The following is a 19,214-nucleotide window of genomic DNA, read 5'->3' as shown; positions in this document are numbered from 1 at the left end:
ATATGTGGTCCCAGAATGAAGCCACTGATGGGGCTTTGGAGCTGAATCCTTCACCACCCTGTTTGCAATAAGGACCTCATGGCTGACAATAGATTGAGCACAAATAGCCACTGGAACAATGTGGTGGTTCAATTGTTAGAACTTTCATTGGTGGGAAGCTGGAATGGTATAGCAGTGGAAAGGAATACATCAGCTAATGTTTTATATCAGGTGTTTGAGATCATGGAGAAATAGGGACTAAAAGGATAAAGAAATCCGGTGGCTATTGCTAAGCTTGATTGACCCTCTGAAAGGAAAAAGATAAGAAAAAGCTGAGAGCAATTAATTGCCAACTGAAAGCTATGTGGGAAAGCTCAGGGCCTCCTTAGCAGCTCACAAAGAGGCTCTTGTCTCCTGCAGTAGAAGTGCAGAAAAAGCTGAGGACCAGACCCCGGACTTGAAGATCAGCTCCAAAGAAGCTTTTTGCGAAGCTCCAAAGATTAAACTCCCAACAGAAGAAAGACGCTATACCCAGGTGAGGACCTGGCCAGAGAAAGATTGGGACTCTGCCATTTAGGATGGAGATATCTGGGTCGGCAGTTTCCAAGTTGCAGTTTGTGTAGTGTTTGTGATCATTTAGAAACAAGGGGGAAGTTCAAGGATGCATTAAATCAAGCTTGTTGGCAAACTTTTTTCTGTAAAAGGTCTGATAATAAATATATTAGGCTTTGTGGGACACGCGGTCTCTGAACTGTTGCAACTCGTGAACTCTGCTGTTGTGGCTGAAAACACTCACAGACAATATGCCAATGAGTGAGCATGGCTGATTCCAATACAACTTATGGACACTGAAATTTGAGTGTTATCATTTTCATGTGTCACAAAATGGTTTTAACTATTTAAAAACATAAAAAGCATTCTTAGCTTGCAGACTGCACAAAAAAGGTGTGGGCCGGATTTCACCTACACCTGGTTTCAAGTTGCTGAAACCTGGTGTGATCTTGTGATTTATAATAAGAAATATATATTGGTCTTTGTCTTCTTTCTGGCACGGAGCTCCTAGACCTCAGAATTTCCTATGATGAGAGCCATAAAGGTGTCTTTTGTTGTTAATGAAGTGACTTTTGGAAAGCCCCTAAGTAACATAGCATAGGGGCAGGTTGCCATTATAGCCAACTATGATTAGAGGGTTGGAACTTTCAGTCCCACACCAACCCCTGGGGAGGGGAGAGGGGCTGGAGGTTGAATCAATCACCAGTGATTTAATTATGTAGGCATGATTTAATCAATCATGCCTGTATAATGAAGTCTCCATAAGAAAACCAAAAAGACAGGGTTTGGAGAACTTCTGGGTTGGTGAACATGTGGAGATTTGGGGAGAGTGGTGCCCTCAGAGAGGGCATGAAAGCTCCAAGTCCTTTTTCCATACCTTGCCCTATGCTTCTCCTCCAACTGGCTATTCCTGAGTTTTATCATTTTATAATAAACTGGTGATCTAGTAAGGAAAATGTTTCTCTGAATTCTGTGAGATGCTGTAGCAAATTAATCAAAACCAAAGAGGAAGTCATTGGAACTTCTGATCTATAGCCGGTTAGTCAGAAGCACAGGTAACAACGTGGACTTGCAATTGGCATCTGAAGCAGGGGCAACCTTGTAGGACTGAGCCTTTATCCTGTGGGCTCTCATGCTATCTCCAGGTAGATAATGTCAGAATTGAGTTGAATTTTAAGACACCAACCAGTATCCAAGAATTTCATAGTGGGTGAAAACTCCTACACATCTGGTGTCAGAAGTATTGTGTGTTGCAGGAGTGTGAGAGTAGAGGGGAAATGTGGAAAACTTGAGTTTTTCCTTATTCACCTGGGTTAAGTCATGCCACCCCAAATGGTACATTTTTTTACATATACATATATCCACTCTTTTTTAAGATTCTTTTCCCATGCATTTCATTCCAGAGTATTGAGTAGAGTTCTCTGTGCTATATAGTAGGTCCTTATTAGTTATCTATTTTCCAAATGGTACTTATATTTAAGAACATTTTACTCCTAGAGGATGGGGGTCATTGTGTCAACTTAAAGATTGTTGCACAAGCAGGGTACAATGCTTCATTTTCTCCAAAGGAACACCACAGTGGTTGGCAACATCAGTGTCATCATCATAGTTCACATTTATTAAGTACTGACTGTGTGCCAGGTGCTGTACTAAATGCTTCACATGTATTAACTCATGTAATTCTCATGGGAAGTCCATAAGGTACAAACCGTATCCCCATTTTCCAGATTAAAAGAGATTAAGAAACTCACTCACTCTCACTCGGTTTGTAAATGGTAAAATTAAGATTCAAACTCAGGCTGTCTGACACAAGAGCCCACACTGTTAGTAACTATTCTTTACTGCCTCTCAGAAAGAAGCTTAGGATTCCTCCATTCTTTCCAGCTCCTTTGACCCTTCTAGTACAGTAGCAAGGGCTAAAGGCACACCCACATGAAGGAGGTTCGACAAGTCCTTTTCTATCTTACTTGGTTGGCCTCATTCCTAGGAGTCTGGCAATGAAATACGTATTGGCAACCTTATCCATTTGGCAGAAGGTGTAGCCATCTTACTGCTTGCTGACTCTCTTTGCACCCTATCCCTCCTTTTGCTCTCTAGATGTACTCTGGCTAATATTAACATAGGCCCTCCAGCTTTCTTTTGATTCATATTAGCATGGTATATCTTTTTCCATCCTTTTACTTTTAATTGGTGGGTATCATATTAAAATATTTTTTGTAGGCAGCATATATTTAGGTCTTGCTTTTTTTCCCAATCTATTTCTGCCTTTGAATTGAGGTAAACAAGGGACTAGTAAACTATGGCCTGCTATGCTTCCTGTTTTTGTAAATGTTTTATTGGAACACAGCCACATCCATTTCTTTATGTATTGACTATGGCTGCTTTTGTGCTACAACAGCAGAGTTAGGTAGTGACAACAGAGACTTTATAACTTGCAAATGTAAAATATGTACTATATGGCCTTTAAGAAAATGTTTGCTGATCTGTGGTTTACAACATTTACGTATGATGTAATTGTTGATATGGTTGGTTTAAATCTACCATCTTGCTATGGTCTCATCTGTCCTTTGGTTCTTTTTTTCTCTCTTTCTGCTACCTTGTGGACTAATGAAAACTGTTTTTATAATTTCACCTTACTTCCTTTCTTTGCTTATTAGTTACATTATTTTGTGTTATTTTACTTTAGTTTATACTGTTTATCACAGTCTATCTTCAAGCAATACACCATTTTATACATAGTGTAAGAACTTTTTGACAATATACTTTCATTCTTCTCTCCTAGTCTTTGTGATATTTTTGTCATGTATTTCACCAGTACATAGATTATAAAACCAGAAGTATATTTTTATTATTTTTGCTTCAAGCAATCAATTGTCTTTTTTTTATTGGAGTATATCTGTTTTACAATGTTGTGTTAGTTTCTGCTGTACAGCAGTGAATCAGCCACACGTATATGTATATCCCCCTCTTCCTTGGATTTCCTTCCCATTTAGGTCACCACATAGCATTGAGCAGAGTTCCCTGTGCTATACAGTCGGTTTTCACTTGTTATCTATTTTATACATAGTAGTGTATATATTCAGTTGTTTTTAAAAGAGGTATAAATAGTGAGGTAAAAGTCTTTATATAATTTATCTATGTAGTTACAGCTACTGGTGCTCTTCACTCTTTTGTGTAGATCCAAACCTCCATCTGGTATCATTTTCTTTTGGCTTCAAAGACTGACTGCCGGGGCTTCCCTGGTGGCGCAGTGGTTGAGAATCTGCCTGCTAATGCAGGGGATGCGGGTTCGAGCCCTGGTCTGGGAGGATCCCACATGCCGCGGAGCAACCGGGCCCGTGGGCCACGACTACTGAGCCTGCACGTCTGGAGCCTGTGCTCCGCAACAAGAGGCCGCGATAGTGAGAGGCCCGTGCACCGCGATGAAGAGTGGCCTCCGCTTGCCACAACTAGAGAAAGCCCTCGCAGAGAAACGAAGACGCAACACAGCAAAAATAAATAAATAAATAAATAAATAAATAAATAAATAAATAAATAAAAAACTACCCCCAACATCTTCTAAAAAAAAAAAAAAAAAGCTCACCTACCACCCCTGTGTTTAAGGGGTAGGGTGCTAAAAAAAAAAAAAAAAAGACTGACTGCCTTTACATTCCTTTTACATTTCTTATTGTACAGATCTGCTGGTGACATTGATCTTTTGCACATTTAAGTCTTTATTTCACATTTGGAGGGAATAGGCAATCAGTTGTTTGGATGGTTTTTTTCCCTCCAATTTTATTGAGATATAATTGACATATAGCATTAGTTTTAGGTGTACAACATAATGATTTGATAAATGTATGTATATGTATATATAATGCAAAATGATTATCACAGTAAGTTTAGTTAACATCCATCACCTCACATAATTAAAACTTTTTTTCCTTGTGATGAGAAGTTTTAAGATCTACTCTCTTAGCAGCTTACAAATATGTAATACAGTATTATTAACTATACTCAGCATGTTGTACATTACATCCTCAGCACTTATTATATAAATGGAAGTTTGTATCTTTTCAACACCTTCTTCTATTCCCCCCACCACCACCACAACCCCCTCCTCTGGCAACCACCAGTCAGTTTTCTGTATCTATGAATTTGGGATTTACATTTTCCACTTTTAAGAGATCATATGGTATTTGTATTTCTGTCTGACTTATTTCACATAGCATAATGCCAGTGAGGCCCATCCATGCTGTCAAAATTGGCAAGATTTCATTCTTTTTATGGCTAAATAATATTCCATTGTATGTATATCACATTTTCCTTATCCATTCATCTAACGGTAGACACTTAGGTGGCTTCCATATCTTGGCTGTTGTAAATAAGGCTGTAATGAATATAGGGGTGTATATATCTTTTTGAGTTAGTGTTTTCATTTTCTCAGCTAAATACCCAGAAGTAGAATTGCTGGATCATATGGTAGTTCTATTTTTAATTTTTTGAGGAGCCCTCATACTGTTTTCCACAGTGGCTGCACAAATTTACATTCCCCCCAACAGTGCAAGAGGGTTCCTGCTCCACATCCTCACTAACACTTGTTATCTCTTGTCTTTTTGAAAATAGCCATTCTGAGAAGTGTGAGGTGATATCTCATCATGGTTTTAATTTGCATTTACCTGATGGAAAGCTTTTTCTGCATCTATTGAGATGATCATATGGTTTTTATTCTTCAATTTGTCAATATGGTTTATCACATTGATTGATTTACGTATATTGAAGAATCCTTGCATCCCTGGCATAAATCCCACTTGATCAGGGTGTATGATCCTTTTAATATGTTGTTGGATTCTGTTTGCTAGTATTTTGTTGAGGATTTTTGCATCTATATTCATCAGTGATATTGGTCTGTAATTTTCTTTTTTTGTACTATCTTTGTCTTGTTTTTGGTATCAGGGTGATGGTGGCCTCATAGAATGAGTTTGGGAGTCTTCCTTCCTCTGCAATTTTTTGGAAGAGTTTGAGAAGGATGGGTGTTAGCTCTTCTCTAAATGTTTGGTAGAATTCACCTGTGAAACCATCTGGTCCTTGACATTTTTTTGTCAGAAGATTTTTAATCACAGTTTCAATTTCATTAGTTATGATTGGTCTCTTCATATTTTCTATTTCTTGCTGGTTCAGTCTTGGAAGGTTATACCTTTCTAAGAATTTGTCCATTTCTTCCAGGTTGTCCAGTTTATTGGCATAGAGTTGCTTGTAATAGTCTCTTAGGATGCTTTGTATATCTGTGGTGTCTGTGGTAACTTCTCCTTTTTCATTTCTAATTTTATTGATTTGAGTCCGTTTGCTCTTTTTCTTCATGAGTCTGGCTAATGTTTTATCAGTTTTGTTTATCTTCTCAAAGAGCCAGGTTTTCATTTTATTGATCCTTGCTATTGTTTCCTTTGTTTCTATTTCATTCATTTTTGCTCTGATCTGTATGATTTCTTTGCTTCTCCTAACTTTGGGTTTTGTTTGTTCTTCTTTCTCTAGTTCCTTTAGGTGTAAGGTTAGATATTTTATTTGAGATGTTTCTTGTTTCTTGAGGTAGGCTTGTATAGCTATAAACTTCCATCTTAGAACTGCTTTTGCTGCATGCCATAGGTTTTGATCATCATGTTTTTTTTTGAACAGGTCATCTTTATTTTTTATTTTACTTTATAACAAATTTAATCAGTTATACATATACATATGTTCCCATATCCCCTCCCTTTTGCATCTCCCTCCCACCCGCCCTATCCCACCCCTCCAGGCGGTCACAAAGCACCGAGCTGATCTCCCTGTGCTATGCGGCTGCTTCCCACTAGCTATCTACCTTACGTTTGGTAGTGTATATATGTCCATGCCACTCTTTCACTTTGTCACAGCTTACCCTTCCCCCTCCCCATATCCTCAAGTCCATTCTCTAGTAGGTCTGTGTCTTTATTCCTGTCTTACCCCTATGTTCTTCATGACATTTTTTTCCTTAAATTCCATATATATGTGTCAGCATACAGTATTTGTCTTTCTCTTTCTGACTTACTTCACTCTGTATGACAGGCTCTAGGTCCATCCACCTCATTACAAATAGCTCAATTTCGTTTCTTTTTATGGCTGAGTAATATTCCATTGTATATATGTGCCACATCTTCTTTACCCATTCATCCGATGATGGACACTTAGGTTGTTTCCATCTCTGGGCTATTGTAAATAGGGCTGCTATGAACATTTTGGTACATGTCTCTTTTTGAATTATGGTTTTCTCAGGGTATATGCCCAGTAGTGGGATTGCTGGGTCATATGGTAGTTATATTTGTAGTTTTTTAAGGAACCTCCATACCGTTCTCCATAGTGGCTGTACCAATTCACATTCCCACCAGCAGTGCAAGAGTGTTCCCTTTTTTCCACACCCTCTCCAGCATTCATTGTTTCTAGATTTTTTGATGATGGCCATTCTGACTGGTGTGAGATGATATCTCATTGTAGTTTTGATTTGCATTTCTCTAATGAGTAAAGATGTTGAGCATCCTTTCATGTGTTTGTTGGCAGTCTGTATATCTTCTGTGGAGAAATGTTTGTTTAGGTCTTCTGCCCATTTTTGGATTGGGTTGTTTGTTTTTTTGTTATTGAGCTGCATGAGCTGCTTATAAATTTTGGAGATTAATCCTTTGTCAGTTGCTTCATTTGCAAATATTTTCTCCCATTCCGAGGGTTGTCTTTTGGTCTTGTTTATGGTTTCCTTTGCTGTGCAAAAGCTTTTAAGTTTCATTAGGTCCCATGTGTTTATTTTTGTCTTTATTTCCATTTCTCTAGGAGGTGGGTCAAAAAGGATCTTGCTGTGATTTATGTCATAGAGTGTTCTGCCTATGTTTTCCTCTAAGAGTTTGATAGTGTCTGGCCTTACATTTAGGTCTTTAATCCATTTTGAGCTTATTTTTGTGTATGGTGTTAGGGAGTGATCTAATCTCATACTTTTACATGTCCCTGTCCAGTTTTCCCAGCACCACTTATTGAAGAGACTGTCCTTTCTCCACTGTACATTCCTGCCTCCTTTATCAAAGATAAGGTGACCATATGTCCGTGGGTTTATCTCTGGGCTTTCTATCCTGTTCCTTTGATCTATCTTTCTGTTTTTGTGCCAGTACCATAATGTCTTGATTACTGTAGCTTTGTAGTATAGTCTGAAGTCAGGGAGCCTGATTCCTCCAGCTCCATTTTTCGTTCTCAAGATTGCTTTGGCTATTTGGGGTCTTTTGTGTTTCCATACAAATTGTGAAATTTTTTGTTCTAGTTCTGTGAAAAATGCCAATGGTAGTTTGATAGGGATTGCATTGAATCTGTAGATTGCTTTGGGTAGTAGAGTCATTTTCACAATGTTGATTCTTCTAATCCAAGAACATGGTACATCTCTCCATCTATTTGTATCATCTTTAATTTCTTTCATCAGTGTCTTATAATTTTCTACATACAGGTCTTTTGTCTCCTTAGGTAGGTTTATTCCTAGATATTTAATTCTTTTTGTTGCAATGGTAAATGGGAGTGTTTCCTTGATTTCACTTTCAGATTTTTCATCATTAGTATATAGGAATGCCAGAGATTTCTGTGCATTAATTTTGTAACCTGCAACTTTACCAAATTCATTGATTAGCTCTAGTAGTTTTCTGGTAGCATCTTTAGGATTCTCTATGTATAGTATCATGTCATCTGCAAACAGTGACAGCTTTACTTCTTCTTTTCCGATTTGGAGGATTCCTTTTATTTCCTTTTCTTCTCTGATTGCTATGGCTAAAACTTCCAAAACTATGTTGAATAAGAGTGGTGAGAGTGGGCAACCTTGTCTTGTTCCTGATCTTAGTGGTAATAGTTTCAGTTTTTCACCATTGAGGACGATGTTGGCTGTGGGTTTGTCATATATGGCCTTTATTATGTTGAGGAAAGTTCCCTCTATGCCTACTTTCTGCAGGGTTTTTATCATAAATGGGTGTTGAATTTTGTCGAAAGCTTTCTCTGCATCTATTGAGATGATCATATGGTTTTTCTCCTTCAATTTGTTAATATGGTGTATCACGTTGATTGATTTGCATATATTGAAGAATCCTTGCATTCCTGGAATAAACCCCACTTGATCATGGTGTATGATCCTTTTAATGTGCTGTTGGTTTTTGTTTGCTAGTATTTTGTTGAGGATTTTTGCATCTGTGTTCATCAGTGATATTGGCCTGTAGTTTTCTTTCTTTGTGACATCCTTGTCTGGTTTTGGTATCAAGGTGATGGTGGTGTCGTAGAATGAGTTTGGGAGTGTTCCTCCCTCTGCTATATTTTGGAAGAGTTTGAGAAGGATAGGTGTTAGCTCTTCTCTAAATGCTTGATAGAATTCGCCTGTGAAGCCATCTGGTCCTGGGCTTTTGTTGTTGGAAGATTTTTTATCACAGTTTCAATTTCAGTGCTTGTGATTGGTCTGTTCATATTTTCTATTTCTTCCTGATTCAGTCTTGGCAGGTTGTGCATTTCTAAGAATTTGTCCATTTCTTCCAGGTTGTCCATTTTATTGGCATAGAGTTGCTTGTAGTAATCTCTCATGATCTTTTGTATTTCTGCAGTGTCAGTTGTTACTTCTCCTTTTTCATTTCTAATTCTATTGATTTGAGTCTTCTCCCTTTTTTTCTTGATGAGTCTGGCTAATGGTTTATCAATTTTGTTTATCTTCTCAAAGAACCAGTTTTTAGTTTTATTGATCTTTACTATCGTTTCCTTCATTTCTTTTTCATTTATTTCTGATCTGATTTTTATGATTTCTTTCCTTCTGCTAACTTTGGGATGTTTTTGTTCTTCTTTCTCTAATTGCTTTAGGTGCAAGGTTAGGTTGTTTATTCGAGAAGTTTCCTGTTTCTTAAGGTGGGATTGTATTGCTATAAACTTCCCTCTTAGAACTGCTTTTGCTGCATCCCATAGGTTTTGGGTCGTCGTGTCTCCATTGTCATTTGTTTCTAGGTATTTTTTAATTTCCTCTTTGATTTCTTCAGTGATCACTTCGTTATTAAGTAGTGTATTGTTTAGCCTCCATGTGTTTGTATTTTTTACATCTCTTTTCCTGTAATTGATATCTAGTCTCATAGCATTGTGGTCAGAAAAGATACTTGATACAATTTCAATTTTCTTAAATTTACCAAGGCTTGATTTGTGACCCAAGATATGATCTATCCTGGAGAATGTTCCATGAGCACTTGAGAAAAATGTGTATTCTGTTGTTTTTGGATGGAATGTCCTATAAATATCAATTAAGTCCATCTTGTTTAATGTATCATTTAAAGCTTGTGTTTCCTTATGTATTTGCATTTTGGATGATCTGTCCATTGGTGAAAGTGGGGTGTTAAAGTCCCCTACTATGAGTATGTTACTGTCGATTTCTCCTTTTATGGCTGTTAGTATTTGCCTTATGTATTGAGGTGCTCCTATGTTGGGTGCATAAATATTTACAATTGTTATATCTTCTTCTTGGACTGATCCCTTGATCATTATGTAGTGTCCTTCTTTGTCTCTTCTAGTAGTCTTTATTTTAAAGTCTATTTTTTCTGATATGAGAATTGCTCCTCCAGCTTTCTTTTGGTTTCCATTTTCATGGAATATCTTTTTCCATCCCCTTACTTTCAGTCTGTTTGTGTCTCTAGGTCTGAAGTGGATCTCTTGTAGACAGCATATATATGGGTCTTGTTTTTGTATCCATTCAGACAATCTGCATCTTTTGGTGGGAGCATTTAGTCCATTTACATTTAAGGTAATTATCGATATGTATGTTCCTATTCCCATTTTCTTAATTGTTTTGGGTTCGTTATTGTAGGTCTTTTCCTTCTGTTGTGTTTCTTGCCTAGAGAAGTTCCTTTAGCATTTGTTGTAAAGCTGGTTTCGTGGTGCTGAACTCTCTCAGCTTTTGCTTGTCTGTAAACGTTTTAATTTCTCCATCAAATCTGAATGAGATCCTTGCTGGGTAGAGTAATCTTGGTTGCAGGTTTTTCTCCTTCATCACTTTAATTATGTCCTGCCACTCCCTTCTGGCTTATAGAGTTTCTGCTGAGAGATCAGCTGTTATCCTGATGGGGATTCCCTTGTGTGTTATTTGTTGTTTTTGCCTTGCTGCTTTTAATATGATTTCTTTGTGTTTAATTTTTGACAGTTTGATTAATATGTGTCTTGGCGTATTTCTCCTTGGATTTATTCTGTATGGGACTCTCTGTGCCTCCTGGACTTGATTAACTATTTCCTTTCCCATATTAGGGAAGTTTTCAACTATAATCTCTTCAAATATTTTCTCAGTCCCTTTCTTTTTCTCTTCTTCTTCTGCAACCCCTATAATTCGAATGTTGGTGCATTTAATGTTGTCCCAGAGGTCTCTGAGACTGTCCTCTGTTCTTTTCATTCTTTTTTCTTTATTTTGCTCTGCAGCAGTTATTTCCACTATTTTATCTTCCACCTCACTTATCCGTTCTTCTGCCTCAGTTATTCTGCTATTGATCCCATCTAGAGTATTTTTTATTTCATTAATTGTGTTTTTAATCGATGCTTGATTCATCTTTAGTTCTTCTAGGTCCTTGTTAAATGTTTCTTTCATTTTGTCTATTCTATTTCCAAGATTTTGGATCTGGGAAATAGAATCTTGGATCATCTTTACCATCATTATTCTGAATTCTTTTTCAGGTAGACTGCCTATTACCTCTTCATTTGTTAGGTCTGGTGGGTTTTTATCTTGCTCCTTCTCCTGCTGTGTGTTTTTCTGTCTTCTCATTTTGCTTATGTTACTGTGTTTGGGGTCTCCTTTTTGCAGGCTGCAGGTTCGTAGTTCCCGTTGTTTTTGGTGTCTGTCCCCAGTGGCTAAGGTTGGTTTAGTGGGTTGTGTAAGCTTCCTGGTGGAGGGGACTAGTGCCTGTGTTCTGGTGGATGAGGCTGGATCTTGTATTTCTGGTGGGCAGGTCCACGTCTGCTGGTGTGTTTTGGGGTGTCTGTGGACTTTTTATGATTTTAGGCCACCTCTCTGCTAATGGGTGGCATTGTGTTCCTGTCTTGCTAGTTGTTTGGCATAGGGTGTCCAGCACTGTAGCTTGCTGGTCGTTGAATGAAGCTGGGTGCTGGTGTTGAGATGGAGATCTCTGGGAGATTTTCGCCATTTGATATTATGTGGAGCTGGGAGGTCTCTTGTGGACCAGTGTCCTGAAGTTGGCTCTCCCACCTCAGAGGCACAGCACTGACTCCTGGCTCCTCAATTTGGGATGATTTGTTGTCTATTTATGTTCTCCACAGATGCAGGGTACATCAAGTTGATTGTGGAGATTTAATCCGCTGCTTCTGAGGCTGCTGGGAGAGGTTTCCCTTTCTCTTCTTTGTTCTCGCAGCTCCTGGGTCTCAGCTTTGGATTTGGCCCCGCCTCTGCATGTAGGTCGCCGGAGGGCATCTGTTCTTCACTCAGACAGGACAGGGTTAGATAATCGTGTTTTCTTTGTCATTTGTCTCTAGGTATTTTTTGATTTCCTCTTTGATTTCTTCAGTCATCTCTTGGTTATTTAGTAACTTATTGTTTAGCCTCCATGTGTTTGTGTTTTTTACATTTTTTTCCCTGTATTTCATTTCTAATCTCATAGCGTTGTGGTTAGAAAAGATGCTTGGTATGATTTCAATTTTCTTTAATTTACTGTGTCTTGATTTGTGACCCAAGATGCGATCTATCCTGGAGAATGTTCCATGCTCAGTTGAGGAGAAAGTGTAATCTGCTGTTTCTGGATGGAAAGTCCTATAAATATCAATTAAATCTATCTGGTCTATTGTGTCAATTAAAGCTTCTGTTTCCTTATTTATTTTCATTTTGGATGATCTGTCCATTGGTGTAAGTGAGGTGTTAAAGTCCTCCACTCTTATTGTGTTACTGTCGATTTCCTCTTTTAGAACTGTTACCAGTTGCCTTATGTATTGAGGTGCTCCTATGTTGGTTGTACATATATTTATAATTGTTATATCTTGGATTGATCCCTTGATCATTATGTAGTGTCCTTCCTTTTCTCTGGTACATTTTAAAGTCTATTTTATCTGATATGAGTATTGCTACTCCAGCTTTCTTTTGATTTCCATTTGCATGGAATATCATTTTCCATCCCCTCAATTTCAGTCGGTATGTGTCCCTAGGTCTGACGTGGGTCTCTTGTAGACAGCATATAGGTGGGTCTTATTTTTGTATCCATTCAGCAAGCCTGTGTCTTTTGGTTGGAGCATTTAATCCATTCACATTTAATGTAATTATTGATATGTATGTTCCTATGACCATTTTCTTAATTGTTTTGGGTTTGTTTTTGTAGGTCCTTCTCTTTTCTTGTGTTTCCCACTTAGAGAAGTTCCTTTAGCATTTGTTGTAGAGCTGGTTTGATGGTGCTGAATTCTCTTAGCTTATGCTTGTCTGGAAAGCTTTTGATTTCTCCATCGAATCTGAATGAGATCCTTGCCAGGGAGAGTAATCTTGGTTGTAGGTTCTTCCCTTTCAACACTTTAAGTGTATCTGGCCACTACCTTCTGGCTTGTAGAGTTTCTTCTGAGAAATCAGATGTTAACCTTATGGGAGTTCCCTTGTATGTTATTTGTCATTTTTCCCTTGCTGCTTTCAATAATTTTTCTTTGTTGTCAATTTTCGCCAATTTGATTACTATGTGTCCTGGCGTGTTTCTCCTTGGGTTTATCCTGTATGGGACTCACTGCACTTCCTGGACTTGGGTGGCTATTTCCTTTCCCATGTTAGGGAAGTTTCCAACTATAATCTCTTCAAATATTTTCTCGGGTCCTTTCTCCCTTCTCCTTCTGGTACCCCTATACTACGAATATTGTTGCATTTAATGTTGTCCCAGAAGTTTCTTAGACTGTCTTCATTTCCTTTCATTCTTTTTTCTTTATTCTGTTCCACAGCAGTGAATTCTACCATTGTGTCTTCCAGGTCACTTATCCGTTCTTCTGCCTCAGTTATTCTGCTATTGATTCCTTCTAGTGCAGTTTTCATTTCAGTTACTGTATTGTTCATCTCTGTTTGTTTGTTCTTTAATTCTTCTAGGTGTTTGTTAAAAATTTCTTCCATCTTCTTGATCTTTGCCTCCATTCTTTTCCTGAGGTCCTGGATCATCTTCACTATCATTATTCTGAATTCTTTTTCTGGAAGGTTGCCTACCTCCACTTCATTTAGTTGTTTTTCTGGGGTTTTATCTTGTTCCTTCATCTGGTACATAGCCCTCTGCCTTTTCATTTTGTCTACCTTTCTGTGAATGTGGTTTTTGTTCCACAGGCTGCAGGATTGTAGTTCTTCTTGTTCTGCTGTCTCCCATCTGGTGGATCTTCTCTAAATGTTTGATATAATTTGCCTGTTAACCAATCTTGTCCTGGACTTTTGTATGTTAGCAGTTTTTATTTATTTTTTAAACATCTTTATTGGAGTATAATTGCTTTACAATGGTATGTTAGTTTGTGCTGTATAACAGAGTGAATCACTGCACATACACATATATCCCCATATCTTCTCCCTCTTGTGTCTCTATTACGCCCCTTCTAGGTGGTCACAAAGCACTGAGCTGATCTCTCTGTGCTATGCGGCTGCTTCCCACTAGCTATCTATTTTACATTTGGTAGTGTATATATGTCCATGCTACTTGCTCACTTCATCCCAGCCTACCCCCAAAAGCCCTTATGGGGGTTATGCTACAGACAAAAACCCCATAAGCTTATGTCTCAGTACATCCATTCCCACATCTGGTTACTAGGACAGAAGAGCCTTCCTGGGTCTAATGTTCCAAATTGTAAATTAGAATGAAATGTGCCAGGAAAAACCCCAATATGTTTATGTATCATTACTTCTTGTTGGTTTTCTTAATTTAATTTTTATTTGTTATCTCAGCAAATTTGATTACAATGTTTTGTTTGTTCTAGGTGTGCAAGATGTGGTCCTTTTACACATATACATATATCTATACATCTTCAGATCCATTTCCCATGTGGGTTATGACACAATGTTGAGCAGTCTTCTCTTGGTATTCCCTACGTCTTTGGTGCTTATATATTTCACATGTGTTGGTATATCTCTGTTTACCCCAATATCCTAATTTATCCAATCCTCACACCTTTGCATTTGGTTAACCATATGTCTGTTGATTGAATCTTTGATTGCCTTTCTCTGTGGAAAAATCTTCATTGGTATCCATTTTAGATAACACCAATAAGTGATATCATAGGATATGTGTCCTTCGCTTTCTGTCTTACTTCAAGTTGTGATTACACCTAGACTCATGTATGGTGCTGCAAACAACATTGTTCCATTTTTTTCCTCAGCTAATATTCCACCTGTACATGGACCAGTTCTTTTCCATTCATCTGTTGATGGACTTTTTGGTAGCTTCGTGTCTTGGCTATTGTAAAAGTGCTGCAGTGTAGTTTTGCCTACCTGTGTCTTTGCAATTCTGTCTTCTTAGGTCATAGTCCCAGGAGTGGCCCTGCTGAATCACATGGTAGCTCAATGTGTACCTTTTAAAAGCACCTCCATTCTGTATTCATTAGTGGCTCTTACCAGTTTAGTCCCACTTAGAGCTGAGGGTACACATTTCTCCACAGCCCCTTCAGCATTTATTGTTTGCAGAAGTTTTGCTGATGGTCATTCTCATGGGTGTGCGCTGATACGTGTTTGTAGATTGGATTTGCATTTTTAAAATAATTCCTAATGATGAGCATTTTTCCACACCTTTTTGTTGCTGTTAAAAAAAGTGCAAGTAAAATATACCTGTTGAAATTGTCTTCTTAAAACCCTGCCCTCTTTTGAATTGTTTGGTCGATTTTCGACCCCAGGATTTTTTTTTGAGGGCGCCTGTCAGTTACAGGCTTCCAATTGTTAATATTTAGTGACCATTAGCACTGGGTTGAAGGCTGCTGTTGTGAGAAATGGCCACACTGTGGGAGCGTTTCTCCATTCCCAAATCTGGTTACTAGGGCAGCAGAGCGTTCCTGGAAGTCCTGTTCCTATGTTGTCAATTAGAATGGAATGTGGCAGGAAAACCCCCATAAGTATATATCTCAGTACATCCTTTTCGTTGTTTGAATTTAATTATTTTTATCAGGGTAATGATTAGAATACTATTCATTTAGGTGTGCCCAATCTGGTTCATTTGTACATTATATATATCTATGCATATACAGATCCTCTTCCCATGTAAATTAATACAGAGTGTTCCATAGACCTCCCTTGGTATATGGTAGGTCTTTTTGATATATGTATTTAATATGTGTTGGTATACGTATGGTAAGCCTAATCTTAATTTATCCATTTCTCCCACCTTTCCTTTTAGATAACCAGTTTCTTTTCTAAGTCTGTGAGTGTCTTTCTCTGTGGAAATAATTTGATTTGTGTCAGTTGTTAGATAACACCTATAAGTGATATCATAAGATATTTGTCTTTTGCTTTCCAACTAACCTTATGTTCTGTGATTATCTCTAAGATCATCTATGGTGCTGCAAAGAGCAGTGTTTCATTGTTTTCCATAGCTAATATTCCATTGTGTACATGGACCACTTCTTCTTTGTCCATTCATCTGTTGTTGGACATTTTGGTTGCTTCCATGTCTTGGCTTTTGTGAATATTGCTGCAGTGCACCTTTACCAGCCTGTGTCTTCTCGACTCTGGTCTTCTCAGGTGAAAGGCCCAGCGGTGGGACAGCTGGATTGAATGGTACTTCAGTTTATACTTGAAACACAGTTCCTTTCTGTTCTTGTTATTGGCTCTTACCACATTACATCTCACCAGCAGCTAGAGGGTACACAGTTCTCTAAAACCTCTTCAGCATTTATTGTTTGTAAACTTTTTGCTGATGGTCATTCGACTGGTGTGTGTTGAAACCTTTTTGTAGATTAGATTTGCATGAGTCTAATAATTCCTCATTTTGACCTTTTATCCATTTCCCTTTTTTAAAAAGGGTGTGTAAAACTTACGTCTCATACGTTCTTCTTGAAAAATTTGCTCTCATTTGAGTTTTTTTTGGCCACTCCATACCTCAGAGAATATTTTTGAGGGCAGCTGTCCTTTACAGCCCTGAGTCCTTGTGGATATTAAGTGACCATTAGCCGTGGTTTAAAGCTGCTCTTGTGGGAAATGGCCACAAGGCGGCAAAATTTCTACATTTACCACTCAGGGTACTTGGGCAACAGAGCCTTCCTGGAAATCGTGTTACTAGGCTATAAATTAGAGTGGAATGTGCCAAGGTAAAGCCCCAACAGCTTATATCTCCTTACTTCTTCTTTGTTTTTAAATTTAATTTTTATTTTTTATCAGAGCAAATTTGATTAAAATGTTGTGTATCTTCTAGTTGTACAAAATCTGGCTCATTATATCTATGTGTCTATCTATTCATCTTTGGATCCTTTCCAATGTATGTTAGTACAGATTGTTGAATAGACCTCTCTTAGTATTCCATATGTCTTTGGTGATTATATGTTTCATACGTATTAGTATATGTCTGTCACCCCCATATCCTAATTTATCCATTCCTCACACCTTTCCATTTGGTTAAACGTAATATTGGATTCATAATCCGTTAGTGGACTTTTCTTGGAAATAAGTCCATGGTTATCATTTTTTAGGTAACACCTATAAGTGGTATCATAGCATATCTTTCTTTGGGTTTCTTTGATACTTCAAGTTGTGTGATTATATCTAGGTCCTTCTATGGTGGTGCAAAGAGCACTGTTTCATGCTTTTCCATGGTTAATATCACATTGTGTAGATGGACCAGTTCTGCTTGGTGCATTCCTCAGGTGATGGACATTTTGGTTGCTTCCAAGTGCTGGCTGTGGTAAATATTACTGCAGTGTAGGATTGCTAGCCTGTGTCTTTTGATTCTGGTCTTCTCAGGTGATAGGCCCAGAGGAGGGCCTACCAGATCATATGTAAGCTCAATTTTTACCTTGAAACCCACATTGATTCTGTTCTCACTACTGGCTGTTACAAGTTTACATCCCACCAGCAGCTAGAGGGTCCAGAGTTATCTAAAACCCCTTCAGCATGTATTGTTTGTGGACTGTTTAGCTGATGATCATTTTGAGTGTTTTGAGGTGAATGTTTTTATACATTGGATTTGCATGTCTTTATTAATTTCTGATGAGGAGTATTTTTCCATGACCTTTTTCAGCTTAAAGAAAAAGACAGACAGAAAGAAAAGAGAAACTGTGTTTATAATATGCCTCTTGAAATTCTCTTCTTGAACAGTGGCCCTGTTTTGAATTTTTTGGTCACTTTTAGACCCCAAAAATTTTTTTGAGGGTAGGTGTCATTTACAAGCCTGAAATTGAGGTGAAGTTTAACTGACCATTAGCACTGGGTTTACAATTGCTGTTGCAGGGGCTTCCCTGGTGGCGCAGTGGTTGGGAGTCCACCTGCCAATGCAGGGGACACGGGTTCGTGCCCCAGTCCGGGAAGGTCCCACATGCCACGGAGTGGCTGGGCCCGTGAGCCATGGCCGCTGAGCCTGTGCGTCTGGAGTCTGTGCTCTGAAACGGGAGAGGCCACATCAGTGAGAGACCCACGTACCGCAAAAGGAAAAAAAATTGCTGTTGCAGGAAGGCCAAAATGCTACATTATTTCTCCATTCTCAAATGTGGTTACTAGGTCAACTGAGCCTTCCTGGAAGCTGTGTTTCAAGCTTGTAAGTTAGAATGGAATGAGCCAGGAAGAACCCCCATAATTTTATGCCTCATTAATTCTTGTTTTCTTTTTAATATAATTTTAATTTTTTATGACAACAATTTGATTGTAATGTTTTGCCTGTTCTAGGTGTGCAAGATGTGTTTCTTTTACACCTATACATATATGTATTCATCTTTGGATCCATTTTCCATGTAGATTATGACACAGTGTTGAGTAGTCTTCTCTTGGAATTCCATAGGTCTTTGGTGATTACATATTTCACATTTGTTTATATATCTGTGTTAACCCTAATATCCTAATGTATCTAATATTCACAACTTTCCAATTGGCTAACCATCCTTTTTTTAAAATAAATCTGTGACTGCCTTTCCCTGTGGAAATATCTTCATTGGTTTCAATTTGTAGGAAACACCTGTATTTGATATCATAGGATACGTGTCTTTAGCTTTCTGACTTACTTCAAGTTGTGTGATTACCTCCAGAGTCATCTATGTTTCTGCAAACTGCATTGTTTCATTTTTTTTCCGTGGCTAATATTCCATCTGTACATGTACCAGTTCTTCTTTGTCCATTCGTCTCTTGATGGAGTTTTTGGTTGCTTCCTTGTCTTGGGTATAGTAACACTGCTGCAGTGCAGTTTTGCCCGAGTGTGTGTTTCCATTTCTGTCTTCCTAGGTTACAGGCCAAGGAATGAGCCTGCGGGATCATATGGTATCTCAATGTTTACCTTTTAAAGGGAGCTCCATTGTGTTTCTATTACTGGCACTTACCAGTTTAGGAGCCATTTTAAGTTGAGGTTATCCATTTCTTCACAACATCTTCAGCATTTATTGTTTGTGTTTTTCTGCTGATGGTCATTGTGACCGCTGTGAGCTGATAAATTTTTGTTGTTGGATTTGCCTATGTCTCGTAATTCCTTATATTGAGCTTATAGCCATGTACTTTTTTGTGTGTTTTTAAGAGTACAGCTTACCTGTTCAAATGG

This window comes from Mesoplodon mirus (assembly GCF_964341445.2).
Source record: "Mesoplodon mirus genome assembly, chromosome: 4".
NCBI lineage: Eukaryota > Metazoa > Chordata > Mammalia > Artiodactyla > Ziphiidae > Mesoplodon > Mesoplodon mirus.
Note: the sequence above shows the minus strand (reverse complement) of the source record.